This window comes from Spermophilus citellus (genome assembly GCF_964194105.1).
Source record: "Spermophilus citellus genome assembly, chromosome: 8".
NCBI lineage: Eukaryota > Metazoa > Chordata > Mammalia > Rodentia > Sciuridae > Spermophilus > Spermophilus citellus.
Window position 1 is genome coordinate 24,669,589 of NC_138189.1, and position 13,168 is coordinate 24,682,756.

Here is a 13,168-nt window from a genome sequence, read left to right on the forward strand (position 1 = left end):
TTAAGGATGGAATTTAAATGGGGCTGGAATGTTTAAATCTGAGAAGACAGCAGGAACAAGAGTACAGCCAAGAGAGTCTGAAGGGAGTGGTGTGCAAACAGTAAAAATTCTTTTTGGGAAAAAACTATAAGATGGGAGGAGTGGAAATTAAAGCTGGAAGATAAGAAGAAATTCTATAGCAATGAGAACACTTTACATCTTTTAAAGACATCATCCACCTGACAAGGTATGACAGACTAATCTTTGTGAGGTGTTTGAAGAGGTCACCAAAGCTGTCTAACCCAAAGAACCGTGACTCCTCAGTCCCTGAAAAAAAATCCTATTGTGTCGGAGGCTACCAGAGGAGGTTCTGCTTAAATGACTGCATAAAATCATTCTTAACATATGGAGTTTTAAAGGGATGCTGTCTGTTGTCAGAAACACTGGTTACAACTGTCTCACCTAGCAAAGGTAAGGGCACTAGCTATACCACACATCATGGCTTCTTTCCAGTCCTGTCATTGTCAAAAGCCATGTCCAAGCTCCTGGACAAAATAGTTGACTCGAATACCTTCATCCTTGAGAAGGTGAAGCAGAAGACGAAAATCAATTCTTAACGCCAGTCAGAGAAAAAAGAGAGGCAAGTTCTGAGTTTTCATTAACTAGGACAGTCTCTTGTCCTGTGAGTGCAGCAATCAAATGGTTATATTAAAACTGACACATCTTTAGTAGTCAAAAAGTAAAAGTGATAGTTTTTGAGAAGAAAAACCATCTCAAAAGTTAGATAGAATTATGTCCTTGGCCCTCAAAAAAATACTGAAGTCAGGCAGTGGTGCTTCCTGTACCTTTGCTCTTTTCTTCCCTGTGTTCTTCATTATTACTTGCTAAATCAATTGCAGCTGCTTACCTCGGTCCAGCGCATTTTAGCCCTTTCTTGGGACCTCTATAGCTCCCTCTGAGAATTTCACCCATAACTCCTTACCAATTCCCTAAGCTGTCTTGACTTCTCTACCAGAAAATTATTATTATATTTATAACAGCATTCTGAGAATATTTCACCAAACTGCTAACAGACCCCATTTTATACAACCCATGAATTATGCCTTCAATGTCTTTTTCTCTCTGCATGATGTCCTAGATTAATGCACTATATAATCCTTGTGAATGCAACCATGTTTCTTCTTTAAAAGTCATTAAGAGGCTTTTAATAAACATTGAAATGATTCATGTGTTAATTGGTTCTAGATAATGTTTATCAAATATTTAGGAACAGAAAATAAAGCACTGTATGGCAAATAATCCAATTCAAGGAGGTAGTTTTATTTCCAGAGATTTTCTTAATAGAGATAGAATTTCAACACTAAGAGCTTTTTTAAATACAAATGGGAAAAGAGGTAAGAATTAGCTTAAGTAAAAGTTAATGCAACATTAGGTTTGCAAATTTAATTGAACAAAGTTAAAAAATTTGTAGTTTACATTACAAAGACAAACCCAAATTAGGCAGTTTGGTTACCTGTGAAGGTTCACGTGAATTTTACATTTACTAGGATTATTTGTTAATAATAATGTTCAGCATTGCAAAACCTATGATCTACAAAAATCTTTTCTACTATCTATATATCTGAGGGCCTATTTGGACAAAGAGGAAAAACAGCAATGAAATACAGGTATAACTCTAAATAATTATTGTGATACACTTTGGATTTAATTTCTGAATTTTACTTAATTTTGCTCCTGGGAATTGAAGCCAGTACCTGGTACATAGTAAGCACACAGTGTACCAGTAAGGTAATCCCCCAGCCCCTGTTTTTACATCTCTTAAAGAGGGAATATAAACATAGAGCGATTTCTCTCACTTCCTATATCTTTAAGTGAGGGTTTTGCTGCTATATGTATGAGGGTTTTCATTTGTTCTTGTTCTTTTACATAAGCTAGCAAAAGTATTTTGAATTATTACAAATTTAATTTTCAAGCAATAGTAAAAATCAATGGGAAAAATAAGTTTACATTTAATCTTTCCCTTGAAGTTTGCCCTGAAAATGGAACAAAGTACACATTCTGTGGTAAAACCTATTTTAGTGCTGTTGACAGTGCTAAAACTCTCAGAGACAAGAAAAGAAAAAGCACAAGGAACAGGGAATAAGAAGAGTTTACCTACCTAAATGTGTCCTAGAATTTCTAATGTAAAGAAAATGCTTGTGTTCCTAAGAGAATGACAAATTATCTACCTCTACTTGCTTTGTGGCTAGCAAATTGCACTTCTAGATTAATAGGAAAACTTGACTTACTCTCTACTGAAGATTAATTTCTAACTGTGTTTCAGATTTTCCCCTTATACTTTAATAGAGACAAAGAGTCCTAGTATTTTCAGAACTGCGACTTAAAGTTTTTCCATTTGGCGAATATTTTTTCACATATTTCAGAAAGTATTTTGCATCCCAACACTGATTTTACACGTGGCTTCCAATGGGAGATTGTTATGGCCTGCTATTTTTACTGAAGAATTTGGAATTAGAAAGGTCAAAGACATCAGGATACACAAATAAAAATATGTTTTATGAGGAAAATTATGAAAAAAAATTTAAAAAGTTGAAATTGGCAGAAAAATAACATAAAGGGTATTTTATGTTTTAAGACTTGAAGATTTATAGGATTGTATTAGTTCATTTCCCATTGCTACAACAAAAGACCTGATACTGGGTACTCGATAAAGAAAACAAGTTTAATAACTCACAGTTCTGGAAGCTTAAGAGTATGGTTTCCACTTCTGTTCAGCCCTGGTGAGAGCCTCCAGGTGTACTGCGTCACCTTAGGAGGAGTACAGGTGATCATAAGGAAGACAGAACATAAAGGGGCCAATCTTGCTATTTTTATAACAACCCTCTCTCACAAGTAGTGGTCTGTGAGACAAGCATGTACAACTTCAGAGGACAACGCCCCTAATAACTTCATTATCTCTGAGACCCACCTCTAGAAGACTCAATCACCTCCCCAAAATGCCACATGAAAACTCCCAACATATGAAACTTTGAGGGACATGCTCAAAGTGTTTCTAAATCATAGCAGATATTTTAAGAAAATACATATCCTGAGTGATGAAAGGGGAGAAACTAGATAAAGTAAAAAATTTTTTAATTAAACAAACTTCTACTGAATTTTCTTTACCATTTCCTACACTGCAAGCAGCAGTTTGTCAGATAAATATATTACAGGATAAGGTTCAATATCCTTGGCAAAATGCATATTGCTTAGGTCACATAAATTTGTGATTATTCTTTTAATTAAAAAGTCATTATTCATGGTTATGCTTATCTTGATCATTATTATGTATTTTAAAAATCATTTGGCTTTATGGTACAAATTAAAGCTGTTGTGTCATGGGCAGTGTAAAGACTACAAATATTTATTCAGATTATTATTTGGACTCATAGTTCATGCCAAAAAGACTTCCAGGCAATATTCTGATTCTCTAGCCTATTATAAAAATTTGTGCAACATGGTGTTGAACAGCTTCTACCACGTGAGTAAAGAACTAAGAAAATTTTGCCTTTGTTTGAGAACTGTATACTTGCACAATTACCTTGATGCTAAAAACAATGCATTTACATAGTTTTCATATTTTAAGATGCAGCACATTTTATTATTTATCCTTTAGTGATGGAATTAAACAGGGCTTCTATGTCTGGCACTTCTCAGTCTGTAGGGTGCAGGAAGTGAACTGTCAAATGTTCTCTGAACCACATCACCATCTTGGTCTCATAAATGCAGAGACCATGATAAATAAGCAATGAGGCAACAAACAAAATATTTAGAACAAAAGAGAAGGTGAAAGTAGTGTGTAGTTTTTAAGAACTCAAAAGAGTAACCTTAGTTGAAGAAAGATTGTGAAAATTAGTCAAACATTCTGATTCTCAATTCCATCACTTTAAAATTTGGAATAATAATATTTATTTGTGAATATTACAATGGTGACACATGGTAAATACTACTATGTTTCAATGAGTGCTATGTTAGAATATTTCATTTAAAAGAAAATATCGTAAACACACACACATATAATATACACACATATGTATATATTTGACGTCATGATACAAATAAAAGTTGTTGGCACTAATATATATATACATACATATATATATGTGTGTGTTTATACACACACATATATATACATATATGTATACGTATATACATACATAGGCTTATTTAAGAGACTTATTTTTAGTATATTCTTATAATAATTATTGATTTTTATGTAGACAAATAGGAGACAACTTGCCAATAAGAGCCTGGAAATAAAAAAAAAATATTTGTTAACATTTAACTCTGATGTAGACAAATGGATTCATTTTTGTTTTCTTTTTTGTGCTAGTTACTTACCCTTAGTGATATGATGATATTTGCAGTCTTGCTTGAAAAGCACACAAAGAGATGATCTTATAGAAACTATTATTATTGTATTTATTTATTTATTTATTTGGTGCCAGAGATTAATCCCAGGGGTGCTTAACCATTAAGTCACATATCCAGCCCTTTTTATTTTATTTATTTTATTTTTTTTTTATTTTGAGAAAGGGTCTCATTAAGTTGCTTAGGGCCTTGCTAAGTTGCAGAAGTTGGCTTTGAAATTGTGATCATCCTGCCTCAGCCTACTAAGTTGATAGGAGAAGTTAATATTTTTAAAATTGCTATTTGCATAGTAATCCACACTTTTAGCTTCTGCTTGGTTCCAAGTGACTCCTTACTTGTACACATTGTGTGGTCTCTCTCTTCCCTATGAATGGGTGTCTTTGGCAAAGGCAGCAAAAGCAATGTTGTATCTTATGAAATATATTTTTATTGTAGACAAGAGACTCACCTGTTATGTGAGCAAATAATACTGATAACACTCGGTTTTAAAGGTAAGAGTTGGCCTACTCAGATGAGAACACAAAGTGGATTGATGTTTTAATGCACCATTTAAGACTGCTGCAAGAAGAGCAGTAAAATTGGAATCTACAGATGCAACTTTGACTTTGTGTCCTATAGATTTACATTGATTTGGGATTTTCTTTGATACTCTTAGTACCACAAAGCCTGATTTCCAGGCATACTGTGAGGATTAAATGTTATTTGATAGTTTGCATTCTAATAGTGAAGGTGAAACTCTGTTGGTCAAATATACATAAGACTTTCTCTCCCCAGAAGCTAAAAGAGAAAATATTAATATTATGTATTATTATTTAAAGTTTGGAAATTAGCTGTTAATTAAAAAAAAAAGATTTTTTAAAAGTTTGCTATATTTCACAAATATAAGAGCACTCAAATTTATAAGGCTTTGAAATATCTTTAATAGTTCTGTTTCATAATGTAAATGCTCATCAATTTTATATGACCGTGTTAGTGGATTAATATATATCTAGATATATAGTTATATAGATGTATAGATATAATTTCTACTAGGCTTATTACAGAAATCAGTAGTGGGCCTGCTTCTGAATTTTAAAAAGTTCTCTATTTAATTTTATTTAAAATGGAATGAAAACACAAACACCAACAAAAATTCTACCTCCTATTATACACTGAAATAATGCCTGTATTTGACAAATGTGTGTGTGTGAGAGTGTATATATGTTTGTGTATGTGTATATATACATGTATATTTAATGAAAAATATATATTCATAAAACATTAAAGTAAGTATTCTCACATTTTACTCCTTTTAAATCACATGAAAAAATTTTTAATAGTGAAGCATATTTGAATAGTGAAAAGAATTTGTTTTTGCTTACAATCCCTGTTGCTATTATAGATCTTATTATTTTTAATATCACTTTACCTAACACACAGATAGTATTGTATTTTACTCTGTAAAGGCAAATTGCAAATGCCATCAATTAGAAAATTTACAACATGCAATGTTCTAGTTTTCATTTTTCTTTTCTATTATAGTAGTTTTGGTACAAGTTGCAGTCTGTCCTGCATCAGAAATATGCTTTTGATTTAAATCTCAAGGTGTGTTCATGACATATTAATCTTAAATGGTATTTAATTATAATTAAAATGATAAATATTTCAAAGTATTGATTATAAGTTATATAGTTATAACTATAATTCATGATGCCTTCATAAATAATTTTAAAAATTACATCACATACACACATAAAAATATGAACTCAGTTAATTATTAATACCATTAAATAGATAATTTCTTTATGTATAATAGTAGATAAGATTGCTTGTGCTCAACATGGTCACTTCAATACAACAGTGCTCTCTTGTAGGATACTGTGATTAAAGTGATAGTAATCCTTTCACAAAACAGTAAAGTTGTACTCAGTACAATGTAGAATACAATATTACAGTTTTAATTATAAATAAAATAAAAATTATTTACATTAAAATTTCAGTCCCTTTCTTGCACTTAAATGTTGCACAATTAAGGTTTTCAATAGCCACATGTGGCTAGTGGCTCTCTTACTGGTCAACTTACATCTAGATGATCATGTTATATCCTTTTAAGATTGGTGCTTTCCGTACAATCTCAAAAATATACTCATTTATTTGTTGAAAATTCCATTTATTTTTTGTTGGTACTTCCAAGTCCAAAAACTACAATGTAAATCTTTTAAAGTCTTCACCCAATTAGAAAATCTAATATTTTTCCATTCCTTGTTTCTTTTTTAAAAATAACTTTATTTTATTTATATATGTATGTGGTGCTGAGGATTGAACCCAGTGCTAGTAAGAGTTCTGCCAGTGAGCTATTATCCCAGCCCTCATTCCTTGTTTCTTGTTTATGATTTTATATCATTTGTAGCCAATTTTTAATGTTGATTTTTGTGCATTCTGAAATCCATCTCATCCTTCACTTCTTTCTAGTTTACTCTTTTCCTTTGAACATTTTAATTTAATTATTTCCCCCCTCATATATCATCTCTCCCTCCTTTGCTTCTTACTTTCTTAGTTTATTTGGAAATTGGCATCATTTGAGTATTAGAATCACATCTATTTAAGTGGAGCATCTTGCATAAAATCTCTCACTCAGTGATCAAAAAGTATCAGATGCATACACAGCAAGCTCTTAACATCCATCAACAGACTTTTCTTCTGGTCGCCTTTGTCATTGAAATGTGAATTCTGCATAAGGCCATCACAGAAGGCTATAAGGTCAAAAGTGAAATATATTACTCTCCAGATAAAACACTGTGTGTGCTGATTGTAATTAGCATTCCAAATACGGATGTTTCAGAATGCCACAAAAAATATGTTCTTTACTTCATTTAAAAATCTCTCATCTGATTTGTGGAATGGAAATACCAAAAACAATTAAGACCTTTGCCTTCTTTTCAGTTGATGTGATGTAGATGAGATTGTTTGTTAAAATATCTCAAAGTAAGGCAGTTTTTTAATTGCAAGTTGGTATAGACAGTTTTGCTGTATTCTCTTTAACCCATGCCAAATAATTCTCTATGGAAAATGACAAATAAGTATCACATTTTGACTACCAATTCTTTCCCTTGATCTGTTATATTAAAATAGGATAGAGGAAAGACATTCTGTAAAAAATTATAAACTATTTTTTATATATAGAAGAGAAATGGGCAACAAGGCAGAAGAAAGAACAAAAGCCTAAAATCAAATGTGTCAGCTCAAATGTGGAAATGAATGTACAGTATTGATTGCATTTCCATATGATAGTCCAATCAGGTAAGTTTCTCATTTGCAGGTATTTCACTCCTCTTTAAAAGATGTGGGATCCTAGAATCTGGTGATTGGGTTTTCTGTTCTTTTGGACTCATTATATTATCAGAAGACTTCATTTACCCCATCTCATCTGCTGCATCCCCCTGTGTAGGGTGCAGATATCTTCATTTCAAGAATATTAAACAGGATTAGCAAACTATAGGCCTTTGGCCAAATCTATTCTTTATTCTTTTTTTGTAGGCTCTACCACCAGCTGGAAAAAATTAAGTTTAAAGTTGCTCAAAAATATATGGGGCAAAGATTTTAAAGTGGCTTAAAGTTAACCTAAATTATTTTTTTTCTGGGGAAAAGTTTGTTAATCTTTGTTTATGGATGGGGGACTTGCAGATGTCAACATTTTTCTTAAATACACATACAGCCCTTTAACAAATAGTGCATTTGTTAAATGCAGTATTTGATTTTGACTTTCTAAAACGTTTTTAATAAAAAGGCTATTTGATTTTTCATGTATCTTTTTTTTCCTGTTTATTCTCTTAAAATCACCAATTTCTTGTGCATCCACATAGAGCATGATTGTATTGTTAGCAGTCCATTTTTTTAAAAATTCATGCTTCTTTTTTTTTATTAGAAATAATTTCTGTCAATATCCCATAGAATTTCATTTTTTATTAAATCTATCAAAATAGCATGCTTGCTCATGGAGCATCAGTGCTTGCATACCACTCTTTACAATATAATTGTGCATATAACTGTTAAAAATTTTCTGCTTGTCTGCTCTCCTTTTGGTATATAAAGTGTGACTACCTTTTGTGAACTATCCTCTGGCACCAATAATCTAGGACATAAAATCTTGGTTTGAACTGTTAATCAAAGTGTGGATAAACTATAATACTTTGAGAGAGAAGGCACATTTGTTCTTGAAACATTAACTGACTGTCTGAAGATGCATGGTCCACTATTTTCCTATCACTGAACTGCATTAGCATCTGGTCTTTGAGAAAGTCACATTATATGAAATGACAGCCTGTACCTCATAACCTCTCTTCTGGTCATGCATGTCAAGGCATTCTTATACTAAAAGATGTTTCTTTGCATCAAATATTAATGCTGTATATGTCTTTGGTTCTGCTTTAAAATAAAACTAAATGCAACCTTATTATTCCTTTCATGTAGCAGAATGTTGCAGATCAGGATTTTATCTCACAGACCTACAGTATCCTTCAACTGTTTCCACTCTCCTTGAGGGTTGTAAAGATTCTGATTCACTATATGCTTACCCTCGTTGCTATATTTGGGTTAAGAATTAAACAGTAATCTAAGCCCACAGCACTAATTTTCTTAAATGACAATGCCTAAGAGAAGGAAGACTTAGAAATAAGGAGATCAGACATGCATGGTGGTGCATGCCTATAATTCCAGCTACTTGAGCGTCCATGGTAGAAGGGTGCAAGTTTGAGACCAGACTGGGCAACTTAGAGAGACTCTGTCTTAAACTAAAATAAAAACGGACGAAGCAAGAAGCTTAAAGGTAGAGTACTCCTGGTTTCAATTCCTAGTAGTAGGGGCAAAAATAATTTTTATAAGTAGAAACAAAAAATAGTTAGCTTAAATCCCTAATTTTCAGATTCTAAAGATCTGTACTGGTTCCTAATGCTATTTTTTTTTTCTATCTGAAAATGAGATCTACTGAAATTCCTGAGAACATGTCAGGACTTCAGCCACCCAAAGTTTTCTAGAAAATGTGGGCTAGCTCCACAGTGCTAATTCCAGGAGATCCTGTCAGCCTTGTCAATCTTTCTTCTTGTCTATTCACCCTGACATTTCACTAGTCCCAGAGAGAAACATAAAAATTCCATTTCTATGCTCATTTTTTAAGTATTCAAAATGAATTCCCTGAAGTTCTATAACTCTTTCATGACTTTTTGAATTTCTACTTAATGGACGTTTGCTATGTGTTAGAATCTTCTCCCACACAATAACTCAATATGAGTTTATATATATATATATATATATATATATATATATATATATATATATATATTTACAAAATAGAAAACTGAGGCTTAAAAAGATAGTCTAAAATCATACAGTTAGTCCTCAATAGAATGGCATTTTATTCTAAATTTTTCCAACATCAGTAACCATGAAATTATTTACTATTCTATACTAAAACTCATTAGTGGACATGATATTTAGAAAAAAAAAAGACCATTCAGAGATATATTCTTATGTCAGTTTGGATCTTCTAAGGAGCAACACTAAACTAGATTAGATATGGACACGACTGTTTGTGTGAAGTGTCTGTGAAAAATAAGGGGAAGGAATTGAGTAAGATTTTGAATCTGATACAGGTTTGAGACCTCAGACAAAAACAAAGAGAAAGAAAGAAGACAGTCTATTCAGACTGTCAGACTACAGAATAATTGTGAGAAAGGTTTATTGAGGCAGATAAGTGAGCGAGGACTTAAATTGCTTCACTTTGCAAAAATGAGCCTTGCATGTACAATCTTGAGGAAGTGCAGCTTGCAACAAAAGGACCCTCACTTGAAAATGGTAGGAATGTTAATTGTGGTTCTAAAAGATCTTTGTGGTCATAGGATAAACTCCAAAGTCCTCAAATTATGAAAGCTCATGTTTTTCAAGTGAAGGTTTAATATTTGATACCTATGGGCACACATGCAAGTTAGATACCATTTAGGAACCTTATTGGTACGTTCCCACATTTATGTGTGAATGATAGGGAAGGAGGCTAAGGATAGAGTGTGAGACATTGATGCAGATGATGGTCTTTCAGAACAAAGGCTAAAAGAGCAAATGTCTCTTCATCTGCTCTATAAGTGGTAGCTCTGGTCAAAAGAGAGAAATATATAGAAATCAAGGGGGAGGTATAATAGAAAGGGAGGTCTTAGTGTAGAAAGTCACAGTAGAATGTAAAATATTTTCTTACATCATAAAAGATTCTAGGAAGAAACAGGCTGTACGATAAAGAGATTGAAAGAAGATGATTCTCAGACCCAGGAACAATGAGTCACCTGGACAAGTTGAACAACATTGGGGAACTTGGGCTGGTTGGGCTCACAGAGCATCAGGTCTTGCAGGCTAACTGCGTTTGAAAGGGTAAGGACATGATGAAAATAGAAAGTGGAAAAGGCTATTTAAAATCAAAGTGACTCTAGAGAAATCTGGGATGAATGGTGTGTATACCATCTTCAGTGTGACTCAAAACCTTAATAAATGAATGTTGGAAACTTGAGGTTCCATCTACCATATTTAATAGTACATGAGAATGAATTCCTGAAGTAAGTATATATTTTTTTCTAGCTATTTATGTCATGGAAGAAGAGAAGTCTAGAGAAGAATGAGGATTTCCCCCAAACAAGAGGAATCTCAACTTAGGACCTGTTTGGTTCTTGGCATAGATGAAGAAAAAGAATTTCATGCCAATCAGAGGCATAAATAGAGGTTTACTTAGGAAAGATGATACCACATTTAAGGAGAATGGGAACAATCTCAAAAGGAGTAAACAAGCAATAGACATACAGGGAAAATATAGACCATCTGGCACATGAGAGATGCTGTTTAGGGGTTCCCTACTCTTCTTTTAAAGAAAACCTCATGAGGAGGGGGTGTAGGAGCATATGGAGGAATGATATCAGTCTAGAGATCTCAAGACAATTTAGGTGGTCAATCTCCAGCCTTAGACTGATGGGAGCTTCAATATTTGCTGAAGAGAGCACTGAAAAGTCTCTTACCTTACAGGTTTCTCAAGATATCACATCTCTTTGTTTAATAGGCTCATTAGGGGATTAAATCACAGTGCTCAGTAAATTCACAAATTTTTCAGGAATTTGGGAGTAATAGTCCTGGGGAAGAGAGTGGCATAGTGACAGGCCTGGAAAAATATGCATAACTTTAAATTTAAAATTTATTCCCTCGTCTTTCCTTTATGTGTCCTTTCTACCTAATTATTTTTTTCCTTCTATCCTACCTTACTAACTCCTCACATGAGTTTTTCTCCCTTCCTACCTCCTCTGTGTCTTCCTGAAATCACTAATCTTGGCAAGACTCCTTGAGCCTCCAATAAAACCCTCTATTAAGTGTTTTTTCACAATGATTTACTACATACTAAGGTTAGAGACAAACAATGATTTTATTGAGATTCCTCCCAGGGAATTGAATCTTATTAGATAATATTAAAGTCTCCCCAAAACTATTTTATGTTCTAAAGAAAAAAATTCTCAAATGATCCACTGAGCTATGTTTATTATCCAGTGTGAATAATTTTTAGATTAATTTGAGACTAAAAACTAACTGCTTTTTTATGATACTAACTTGCTTTAAGTACTTTAGAGGGAAAAAAAGTTTATCTAAATGAAACTTTGAACCACATATCTGTACACAAAATGCAATATTAGAACTTGAACAATTCAGATAACAAAATGCTGCTGTTACAGATACATCCTTGATCTAATTTTCGACCTAGTTTCTTAGTTTGAAAGTCACCCAGTCTTGTTATTTGTCTCCACAGTGGTTTTGATGTGCACTGTTTCACAATTGCACATTCTCATTTGCATTCCTCCACATCCAGGGTACAATTCAGCTCATCTTTTACCACCAGCTATTTTCTTTTTCTAAACTATTGTCTAAATGTCAATTGTGATTAAAAAAAAATAAGTAACAAGTTGATAAATCCTAGGATAAAAACATTAAAGTGCTTCAGAATATTATTTTAATTGTTTTCTAATGTCCTTTTCATTTTTAACTGCTGGCCACAGTTTTAAGAAATTGGGAGGGGGCTTTTAAGTCTCCCTAAGGCCCAATCCATTCTCTGAGTTTGCAGGCCAGAACTTTCCCAAAAGGTTCCTCTTTCTGAATTTTAATTTGGAAACCACGTAAAAAATTGGTCTTAAAAATACTTCTTTCTTACTTGTGATCTTCATAAAGTAACAAAGAAACATGCCATTTTTTCACATTGTAAATCACAATGGTGAGCAAGAAGATCAAATGACATTAAAAATTAAAGATTTTAAAGCATTTGAAGAATTTATTAAAATTTCCTGCCACTGAATATAAAGTCAGACATGTTTTACTGACTGATCGTGTCAGTCTACTTTCAGTCAGATTCTGTGTATAAAACATTCAACTCTCCAAGGAAAATACACACAATAATAAAATTATACATTTTACTCTTAAATTTGCATTATTGTAGATACTTCATTTAAGGGACCCTTACATCCTACTTTGTATCTCTTTTCTCTATTAACTGTTAAATTATCATCAATTATACAATATTTAAAATACGTGCAACTTTAGACTTAGCCCATAATACATTCCATCTTGCCTTTTTCCATTTTAAAATAAGAATAAACTAATCTTTATTATACCAGTATAATATCAAGTCATATTATTCTAAAAGATGCTTTGTATTGTTTTAAGGGGGTGTCCCCTTGAAAATTCTAATACAGACTTCTAGGACAGACAGGACACAGCTGCATTAACTGGA